This window comes from Dioscorea cayenensis, chromosome 16 (genome assembly GCF_009730915.1).
Source record: "Dioscorea cayenensis subsp. rotundata cultivar TDr96_F1 chromosome 16, TDr96_F1_v2_PseudoChromosome.rev07_lg8_w22 25.fasta, whole genome shotgun sequence".
Lineage (NCBI taxonomy): Eukaryota > Viridiplantae > Streptophyta > Magnoliopsida > Dioscoreales > Dioscoreaceae > Dioscorea > Dioscorea cayenensis.
In genome coordinates, this window is record NC_052486.1 from 13080771 (window position 1) to 13091358 (window position 10588).

The following is a 10588-nucleotide window of genomic DNA, read 5'->3' on the forward strand; positions in this document are numbered from 1 at the left end:
AATCCGTATTGTGGGCATCTCCGCAAGAGATCTTTGAAGTGCTCCCACGTCTCAAACAACGATTCCAATTCCATCTGCACAAACAATGATATCTCATTGCGAAGCTTGGCTGACTTCCCAGGACGAAAGTATCTAGGAAGAAAAGCTTCAACCATCTCATTCCAAGTCGTGATGGATGCTTTTGGCAAGAAATGAAGCCCCTACTTGGCTCTTCCCTTGAGAGAGAATGCGAAAGCCCTCAATCTAATAGCATCATTTAATACACCGTTAATCTCCAGCATATCACAAACTTCCAAGAAAGTTACTATATGGTAGTTTGGATCCTCAATTGGCAAACCATTGAACTGTGCTCACTACTGAATCATTTGGATAAATGCTGGCTTTAGCTCACAGTTCGGAGCTATAATCGGGGTCGCACAATACTTGATTGTGTGCCCAAAATTGAGGGTCTAGCATAATCAGAAAGTGTTCTCTATTACTCATTCTGTTCTGCCATATTATCTGACCCTTGACCTTCTACTTTCAGCTCGGATTGACTATTCTTGTACAGGTTCTTTCCTTCTTCTTCTATGTGTTCGCTCAAGCTCAGGATCTCCTTCAACAATTTGTGAAGGGTTCCCTCGGGTTTATAAACTGGTGCTGCAAAGAAAAAGAAAAGAAAAATCATAACGATGATCGAATAAGAAAATGTGAAATATAATGAATGATGAATAGCTAAGAAGCAAAGTGTAATGTAACTCTAAATGCCTACTCCCCGGCAATGACACAAAAAACTTGACAAGGACCCTGCAAGTGCACGGGTTTGTCGAAGTAATAATCCCTGTTGAGTGGGTATCGTATCCAGAGGGAGTAGGGAATAAGAATACTTAAATTGCTACTTAACCAAGTGAAAATGAACAATGATTGTGTTGATAAGATGTAGTGTAAACAAGAATAAAAGAAACAATAAAGAGAAGCACAAGTAAATGAGAGATAAGGCAATCGATATAAATGGGGTACTCGGATATTGTTCCGCCTAGGACAATCATTTCAAGTGCATAACAACCTATTATGCTTCCTAATTAATGCATTAATGAGTTGTGGAAATCCTTCAATACACAGTCCCAAATCTATTGTCAACCATGACTAACTCTATATGATGTCCCGGTGGAGAAATCGAACAATCTCAACATCTCGCACTTGTATAGAATTGCATGGAGTTCTAGGGTTTCCAAGTGATAAACCTTCTTCCTAGATGTAGACCTAACCCTTTGGTCCAGGTGAGAGGTCCCTGGTCACAATTAAACCCTAGGTGCTAAAATCACTTCAAAGCTTTACTCCGTTGGCTTTGCAACTAAGCCCCAGCGAAGATCATCCCTTAGCTGTTCACTCTACTATGACCGCAAAAAACTCAAGAAAATGGAGGTAGGATAAATCACGTCGAAGGGGGAAGGGGGCGCTCCGCTACCTCTCGAATCACCCTCTCAACCCTCTCCAATCTAGCTTTGTCTAACTCTCGTGGTTAGTCACTCACTCACAAAGGTTACTAAGGTGAACTCCCAACCCTAGTGTCACTCTAAGGGAGCATTCAATCAATCAAACATTCAAGATTGAAACTCAATTAAAACATCAATTCAGGAAAGCATAATAAAAGGTTTAATGAAACAAATACATCCTACGGTTCACAAATCCAAGTACCCACTAGGGGTTTAGCTCTCCATGGAGCTAGTTACAATCAACAATGAAATCGAATTTGAAAATAAGTAATCCATAGAAAAACACCCTCTGTAGTTGTGTCGATTATCTTGTGGAGTGTCCTCGTCTTCTCCAAAGGTTCCCTTATCCGGCCTAGGGCACACCACGGCGGATCGGTGCTGATGAAAGCTCCCCAATAACCTTCTTCCAAGTGGAGCACGATGTCAAAGCTATAGAACCTCTACAAAACCATTGCCAATACCTCTCAAAACCCTAGCCGTTGTACTCTTGAAATTTGGGGAAAAGATGGGGAAAATAATGCGTAAATTGGGCTAAAAATCAGCTTTTAAACGGAGAGAATCGGTCATCCACACGCCCCTGTGGACGTCTCTGTGGATTTTTCGCATAGGCGTGGGTAATTTCCAGATGGCCAGGTGGATACTCTAAAATTCAATTTATTGGCCAGCTGTGAACAGTACCTGCTATAGTAAATTGATTCATTGTTTTGCTACAGTGCCCTGCTACATACCGCCCGAAACACTCCCGAATCCATGTTTTCGTTGAGGTAACATAAAGGGGCACATGTTTAAGTCGTAGATCATTTTGCTTCTTCAATAAATGGCCTCATTGAGGAAGCTCTTGCTATCAATGCACAAATTGGGATAGTTGAATGTGACTGCCTTTGTGCCCCTCCAAATCATTGTGCTAGCTTGAATACAAGGAGGTTGGCATATATTCCCGCATCGTGAACCCGACTTATGTCTTCATGTTTTATCCTTCTCAGGATTTCCTCCAAATAGTGCGTTAATGATCTACATTGGCTTCTTTCTTTAACATTCAGCTGCACAATCCTATATGCTTGAAAGTAACATAAATGCACAAGTATTAGTGCTAAAACCTGATAAAAGTAATGCTCAACATAAGGAAAGAATACTTTGCATTATTATCACACAAGCACTTATCATTTTCTTTCACCTTTTATTATGCTTTCTTTATTTAATGTTTTAATTGAGTTCCAATCTTAAATGCTTGTTGAGTTGATTTCCCTTAGAGTAACAATAGGGTTGAGAATCCATTTTGTTAATCCTTGTAGATGAGTGACACACCATGAGAGTTAGACAATGCTAGATTGGAGAGGGTTGAGAGGGTGAGTTGAGAGGTAGCGGAATGTCCACTTTCCCCTCCGGTGTGTTTATCCACCTTCACATTCCAAGAGTTCTTTATGGTCACAATAGAGTGAAGTGCTAAGAGACGAACTCCGTTGGGGCTTAGTTGCGCGAGCAACAGAGTGAAGCATTGAAGTAATCCTTAGTATCTGGGGCTTAATTGTGATTAGGGGTATTTTGCCTGGACCAGAGGATTAGATCTATATTAGGGAATAGAGTTTATCACTTAGAATCCCTAGAGCCTGAAGCAACCTAGCATAGTGTGAGGTGTCGAGACTAAGAGATTTCTCCACCAGGGCATAGTGTAGGGTTAGTCACGGCTGACCTTAAGTTTTGGAACTGTGTGTTTAAGGATCTCCATGACTCATTAGACATTAGGTAGGATGTATAATGATTGGTGTTGCACTTGGAATAATAGTCCTAGGGGGAGCAATGTCTGATTGCCCCACTTTTTATTGCACCTCTCTTTCTTATTTTCTTTAGTTCTTTTTATATTGATTTTGTTCATACCAATATTAATTCATCTTCACTTTAGTTAAATAGCAGTCTTTGTGTTTCTAATCAGTATTCCCTATAGATTTGACTACCCACTCACTGGGGTATTATTACTTTGTCAAACCTGTGCACTTGCGGGTCAAACGTAAAGGATTGTGTCAAGTTTGTAGTGTCGTTAGCGAGGAATAGGCGTTTTAGAAACACTTTGCACTTTGCTATTTTAGCTATTCATCATTGACTCTATTTCACACTTTCTTATTCTATCATCGTTCTTATTTATTTTTCTTTCTTTTATAGCAACTCCAAGTTATGACCCAAGGGATCCCTTGGACATTGGTTGAAGGAGATCCTGAACTTGAATGAACACTTCGTAGAAGGGGTAAAGAACTTATGCAAGAACATAATCATTCAGCTAAGATAGAGGGTGAAGAATCTTAAAACATGGCTGAATAAGAGGGCTAACGAAGAACTCTTTCAAATTTTGTTAGACCTACTATTCGTGGGACACAATCGAGTATTGTGAGGCCACCGGTAGCAGCGCAAAATTTTGAGTTAAAGCCGGCCTTTATTCAGATGGTTTAACAGTCTGCACAATTTAATGTGTTAGCCGATGAAGACCTGAACAATCATATTAAGAACTTCCTTGAAGTGTGTGACATAATGTAAACAAGAATAAATGAGACAAGAAAGAGAAGCACAAGTAAAGGGGAGGTAAAGCAATCGATATAAATGGGGTACTTGGATATTATTCTACCTAGGATGATCGTTTCAAGTGCAAAACCCGCTATTATGATTCCTAACTAATGCATTAATGAGTGGTGGAGATCCTTCAATATATGGTTCCAAATCTAAGGACAACTATGCCGGACTCTATGCATGTGCTAGAGGAGAAATCGAATAATATCAACTCCTCTCACTCGTACAAAATCGCAATGAGTTCTAGGGATTCCAAGTGATAAATCCTCATCCTTGATCTAGACCTAATCCTTTGGTCCGGTGGAAGGTCCCTACTCACAATTAAACCCTAGGTGCTAAAATCACTTCAACGCTTCACCCTGTTGCCTCTGCAACTAAGCCCTAGTGAAATGTCATCCCTTAGCCCATTCACTCTACTATGACCGCAAAGAACTTGATGAAATGGAGGTATAATAAATCACACCGAAGGAGAAAGGGGACGCTCCACAACCTCTCGACTCACCCTCTCAACCATCTCCAATCTATCTTTGTCTAACTCCCATGGTGTATCACTCACTTACAAGGGTTACCAATAAGAACCTCAACCCTAGTGTCACTCTAAAGGGGTATTCATTCAATTAAGCATTCAAGATTGGAACTCAACTAAAGCATTAATTAATGAAAGCATAATAAAAGGTTTAATGAAACAAATAAATCCTAGGGTTCACAAATCCAAGTACCCACTACGGGGGTTTAGCTCTCCATGGAGCAAGTTACAATCAACAATGAAATCGAATGTTAAAGCAAGTAATCCATGGAAAACCCCTTGGTAGTCATGACGATGGTCTTGTTTAGAAGCCTCGACTCTTCCAAAAGTCCCTTTGTCCGGCCTAGGATACACCTCACCGGATCAGTGCCGACGAAAGCTCTCCCACTAACGTTCTTCTAAATGGAGCTTGATGTCAAAGCTGTCAAACCTCTCCAAATCTCTTGCTAATACCTTTCAAAACCCTAACTGAAGCCCTATCTCAAGTTCTGGAAAAAGTGAAGAAACAAATGCTGAAATCAGGGCTAAATTGGCTTTAAATAGGGCTGAAATCTGCTTTAAATAAGGCTAGAATCTGGCATCCACACACCCTTGTAGATTCTCCACACGGGCCTGTGGAAATTCCACACAAGCATGGATAATTTCCACACGCCCATGTGGATTCTCTGAACTTTACTTTTTTTCGGCTGGCTGTGAACAATACCTGCTACATTGAATTGCTACAGTGTTTTGTTATAGTAGCTGCTACAGTGCTGGCCCGAAACACTTCTGAATCCATGCTTTCATCAAGTTAATGTAAATAGGGCACACATTTACGTCATAGATTGCTTTGCTTCTTCAATAAACGGCTTCATTGGTGAAGATCTAGCTATCAAAGCACAAGCCGGGATACTCGAATGTAACTACCCTTGTGCCCCTCCAAACCATTATGCTAACTTGAATACAAGGAGGTTGGCACATATTCTTGCATCTTGAGCCCGACTTATGTCTTCGCGTTTGCACTTTCTCAAGATTTCCTCCACGTAGTGTGTTCACGATGTACATTGGCTTCTTTCTTTACCATTCGGCTTCACAACTCTATATGCATGAAAGTAACATAAACACACACATATTAGTGCTAAAACCCGATAAAAATAATGCTCATCATAAGGAAAGAACACTTCGTATTCTTATCACACAAGCACTTATCATGCGGATCTCTACAGAGAGTTTCTCCTCCATCCCGACAAGACACAGCGGCGTGCGTCTGCCCATGTGAGCTACCCAGTAAGAATCCACGGTGTGAGTAATTTTCGCACGGGCATTGGAAACACTTTCAGAGTTTTCTCAGTTGGATAGAGAAGGCACAAGGGCGTGCTTCTGCCCCTGTGGGTCGGGTGCAGGGGCGTGGGTATTTTCCACACGCCCGTGCAGTTGGGTACAAAGACAGAGGAGTGGTTTCCTGAGAGTAAACAGGGGTGTGCATCTGCCCCTCTGACTCTCTCCGTTGGAGGTCACGGGCGTGGGTAATTTCCGCACGTCTGTGTGGATGTGCAGAATTCCAAGAGACGCAATTTTCCTTTAAAACCTCATTGAATCTTTCATCTACTACCCCTCCAAACACTCGAAAATCATGCTTGATCAATTTCCTGACTTCTCACCATTGTTTTAAGAGGGATTTCCATTCAAATTCCACGCTGAATTCGAAGTTTTCATACCTATTTCATCGGTAAACCTTTTGCTCTATCTCTTATTCGCCAATTCATGATTTTATTGGATTAAAGGTGTTGAGTTGCGGCAATTTTAACTCTATAATTGTTTATGCATGTTTAGAAAAAGTTTAGACGTGGTTTTAAGGTGTGTTTTTGAGAGTATTGCCATGTAGCCGTGCGATTTTCACGCTTCGCAGATACACACGGAGGTGTGGAATTTCCATACGAATGTGTGGAATTCTGTAGTATTATTTCCAGAGCTTCGTTGATCGTTTTCTCGTCAATTCTTGCAGATATGGCACCTCGTTCGAAGAAGCAAGAAGTTAAGCATCCCAGGGAGACCCTACCTGATCCAGTACACATGGAATTCTCGAATCCCGAGCATCAAGCTCAATTTGAGAGATTATCGGTGCTCAGTTTTGGTCAGTCTCGCGTTGTGGATTTGAGTGTTCTAAGAGAGATTCGGCGGGGTGACGAGCAAGCCGATGAGATGTTAGAAGTGGGAAGCTGCAGAAGATTGTTGACGATCCGAGAGCTAGCTTTTCACACGTTGACGCTAGAGGTGTTGGCGTTTTTTGAGTTTGATCAGTCATATATGAGTTTAGACACCGTGGATGCTATACAGTTTTAAGCATTTAGACATCCATTTTGCATGAGTGTCATTGAGTTCTCGGTTCGTATGGGCTTATACGACGAGAGTTACACAGGTACAGAGGAGTATGGATGCTTGCTGATGGATTTCCCGGGTATGTCGACTCCGCAGCAAGCTACTGAGTTTTGTGTGGACATGGGTAGTATGAACCAGGAGTGCCCAAGGCCACCAGCCTATCTCGGCTGAGCTACAAATACTTACACTCGGTCCTCAGTAGGTCTCTGTTTGGTCGAGGTGACAACACAGCTGTTTTGAGTAAGCAGGACTTACTCTATTTATACTCCATGGTCTGCCATGTGCCAATTCACCTTGGGCACATAGTGGCTGACGGTTTGAGGCATTAGGGGCAATTTGCGAGAATGGGAGTATTATTCGCTTGTCCTTACGTCACTAGACTCATCTTAGGGATGGTTTTTCTAAACGCTATACGAGATGCCGAGAGGACGGTCGTGCCTTCCCCTCTTGGAGTTGATACGATTAGGATGATGAGGTTGGTGCATAGATGTGGGCCTGCAGCATACATTATAGCTACGGCCACCCCAGCGATTGCTGAGTGTTGATAGGAAGTAGCGGAGGATTCCCGACAGGTTTCCGAGCCTCAGTTTGCACAGTCGGGGACCAGAGCACCCTTTGCAGCACCGGAGACACTCTGGCACTCGGTGCCTATTTTTACTCCTCCTCGAGCTCATGATAGTATTCAGAGGCTTGAGAGTGCTATGATTGTATTATGGTCTGAGATCACCGAGATTTGAGCGATACAGTCAGCGTAGTATACCGATGTGATGGCCCATTTTGACAGGTTATAGCGGTTAATGATTAACCAACCTCCAGCTCCTCCAGCCTCACCATTACCTGATCTACCGGCACTATTTGATTATCCACCAGCAGCAGTTGAGCCGACAGCTGATGACAACGACACTTGACTTTAATTTTCATCGTCTTTATTACTTCTGCATCTCATTTTGGACTTGTATAGTCAGAGAGGACTTTCATTTTAGTTTATTTTTAATTTTATGATCTCGAGTTGTATTCATTGCTTTACTTGTTATTTACTTGAATTGTTTTTGTTTTATTGAGCTTTACTAAACCTCCTCATGTATGTGTGCAGATGGTCTTGTCAGTATGGCAATTGAGAACTAGTCATGGACACGACCAAAGTGCTTTTGCACTTGGTCGTGTGTGCTTCATAACCCGTTGGAACATCACTCCCAAGGATTTAGCTCCATCAAATGCAACGTTAGGAGTCAGGGGAGTATTGTTTCGATTGCCTCTCCCACATATATTCTTGATTGTTTTACATTATTAGTGTGTTTAAATGTGTACATTGGGGACAATGTACAACTTAAGTGGGGGGGAGTTTCATAGTGCACATGTCTTTTATATTAGTTTTGATTGACATACATGCTCACATAGCCAATGGCGGTTCACCTTAGTTGCAATGATTGTATTCTTGAGTTTAGGAGACTTTTTAACATTGAATGTTCTCATGCTCTACTTCTTGCTTGAATTTTTAGGAATTTTTGCCCGATTGACACTTGTTGCACTACTCGCTCATTAAACTCTTTTGGAAACTCAAGTTCGATGTTAAAAGGACTAGTTATAGTTATTTATTTTGTTAATTGAAAAAAAATGGAAAAAGGAAGAACAAAATAGTTTTATTTTTCTCTTGTGCTTGTTGGATAGAAAGAGCTACCACCTATGAAGTATGAAGCTACTCTCATAAGTCGGATACTAGTTGTGCCCTAATGAGAGAAAGAGCTATCTCATAGGATGAGTGAAGGTTACCACCTCGGTAGAAAGAGCTACAACCTTGAAAGTGTGAAAGCCACCTTAGCGGCCGCTTTGGAAAAGGCTACCTTAGAGGATGTATGAAGCTACCACCACCTTTTTAATTTGTGTTACTTTGTGTAGATAAATAAGTCCTTTATACTTAGAACTTTAAGGAGTATACTTTGGGTTGACTTGAGTGAGTTTGCACAAACACTTATACAATGTCGGTTTTATTGTCCTTCTTTATTCAAGTTTTTAGCTAGAGAATTTATTTTTCGTATTTAATGTTGAAATTTTCCATACTTGTAGAATGCTCTCTTTCTATGCTTTGGTGAACCTAAGGCCAAGCACTTCCAATATTTCCTTCATCTATTCTTCAATGTTTTAATTTTTGCTTGAGGACAAGCAAAAGCTTAAGTGTGGGGGAGTTTGATAAGTGCTTGTGTGATAAGAATGCAAAGTGTTCTTTCCTTATGATGAGCATTACTTTTATCAGGTTTTAGAGCTAATACTTGTGCATTTGTGTTACTTTCATGCATATAGGGTTGGGAAGCCGAATGTTAAAGAAAGAAGCCAATGTAGACCGTGAACGCACTATTTGGAGGAAATCTTGAGAAGGGTCAAACACAAAGACATAAGTCAGGTTCAAGATGCGAGAATGTGTGCCAACCTCCGTGTATTCAAGCTAGCATAATGGTTTAAAGGGGTACAAAGGCAGTCACATTCGAGAATCCCAGCTTGTGCATTGATAGCAAGATCTTCACCAATGAGGCCGGTTATTGAAAAAAGCAAAGCGATCTACAACGTGAACGTATGCCCGTTGACGTTACCTCAATGAAAACATGGATTCGGGAGTGTTTCGGGCCGGTATTTTAGCAAGTACTATTCACAACTGGCTGAAAAAGAGAATTCCAGAGAATCCACACGGGCGTGTGGAAATTATCCATGCTTGTGCTTAAATTCCACAGGCCCGTGTGACAAATCCACAGGGGTGTGTGGATGCCCGATTCCAGCCCTATTTAAGCCGCGATTCAGCCCCGATTTCAGGATTCTTTTCTCCATTCTTTCCCAAACTTGAGAGGAGGATGCGGCTAGGGTTTTGAGAGGTATTGGCATGGTTATTGGAGAGGTTTTTCGGCTTTGACATCGCGCTCCAATTGGCAGAAGGTTATTGGGAGAGCTTTCATCACCACCGATCTGGCGAGGTGTATCCTAGGCCGGACAAGGGGACCTTTAGAGGAGACGAGGCTTCTCCACAAGGCCATCGTCATGACTATCGAGGGGTTTTTCTATGGATTATTTGCTTTTAAATTCGATTTTATTGTTGATTATCACTGGCTCCATAGAGAGCTAAACCCCCTTGTGGGTACTTGGATTGTGAACCCTAGGATGTATTTGTTTCATTAAACCTTCTATTATGCTTTCATTAATTGATGTTTTATTTGAGTTCCAATCTTGAATGCTTGATTGATTGAATCCTCGCTTAGAGTGACACTAGGGTTGAGAGTTTATATTGGTAACCCTTGTAAGTGAGTGACACAGCTAAGGGATGACCTTCCGCTGGAGCTTAGTTGTAGAGGCAATGGAGTGAAGCGTTCAAGTGATTTTAGCACCTAGGGCTTAATTGTGACTAGGGACCTCTCACCTGGACCAAAGGGGTAGGTCTATATCTAGAAAAAGGGTTTATCACTTGGAATCCCTAGAACTCCATGCGATTCTATCCGAGTGCGAGGTGTTGAGATTGTTTGATTTCTCCTCCGGGACATGGTATAGAGTTAGTTACAGTTGACCTTAGATTTGGGACCGTGTATTGAAGGATTTCCACGACTCATTAATGCATTAGTTCGGAGGCATAATAGTCGGTTTTGCACTTGAAACGATTATCCTAGGCTGAACAATATCCGATTACCCCATTTAT

The 10588-nt window shown here is 41.6% G+C and overlaps 1 non-coding gene across 1 annotated transcript; it reads left to right on the top strand.

Moving 5' to 3' along the window:
• Positions 1 to 107, top strand: LOC120279868. Its single transcript, XR_005542169.1, has one exon. It is a non-coding gene; the product is annotated as a small nucleolar RNA R71 (small nucleolar RNA).
• The last annotated feature ends 10481 nt before the right edge of the window (positions 108 to 10588 follow it).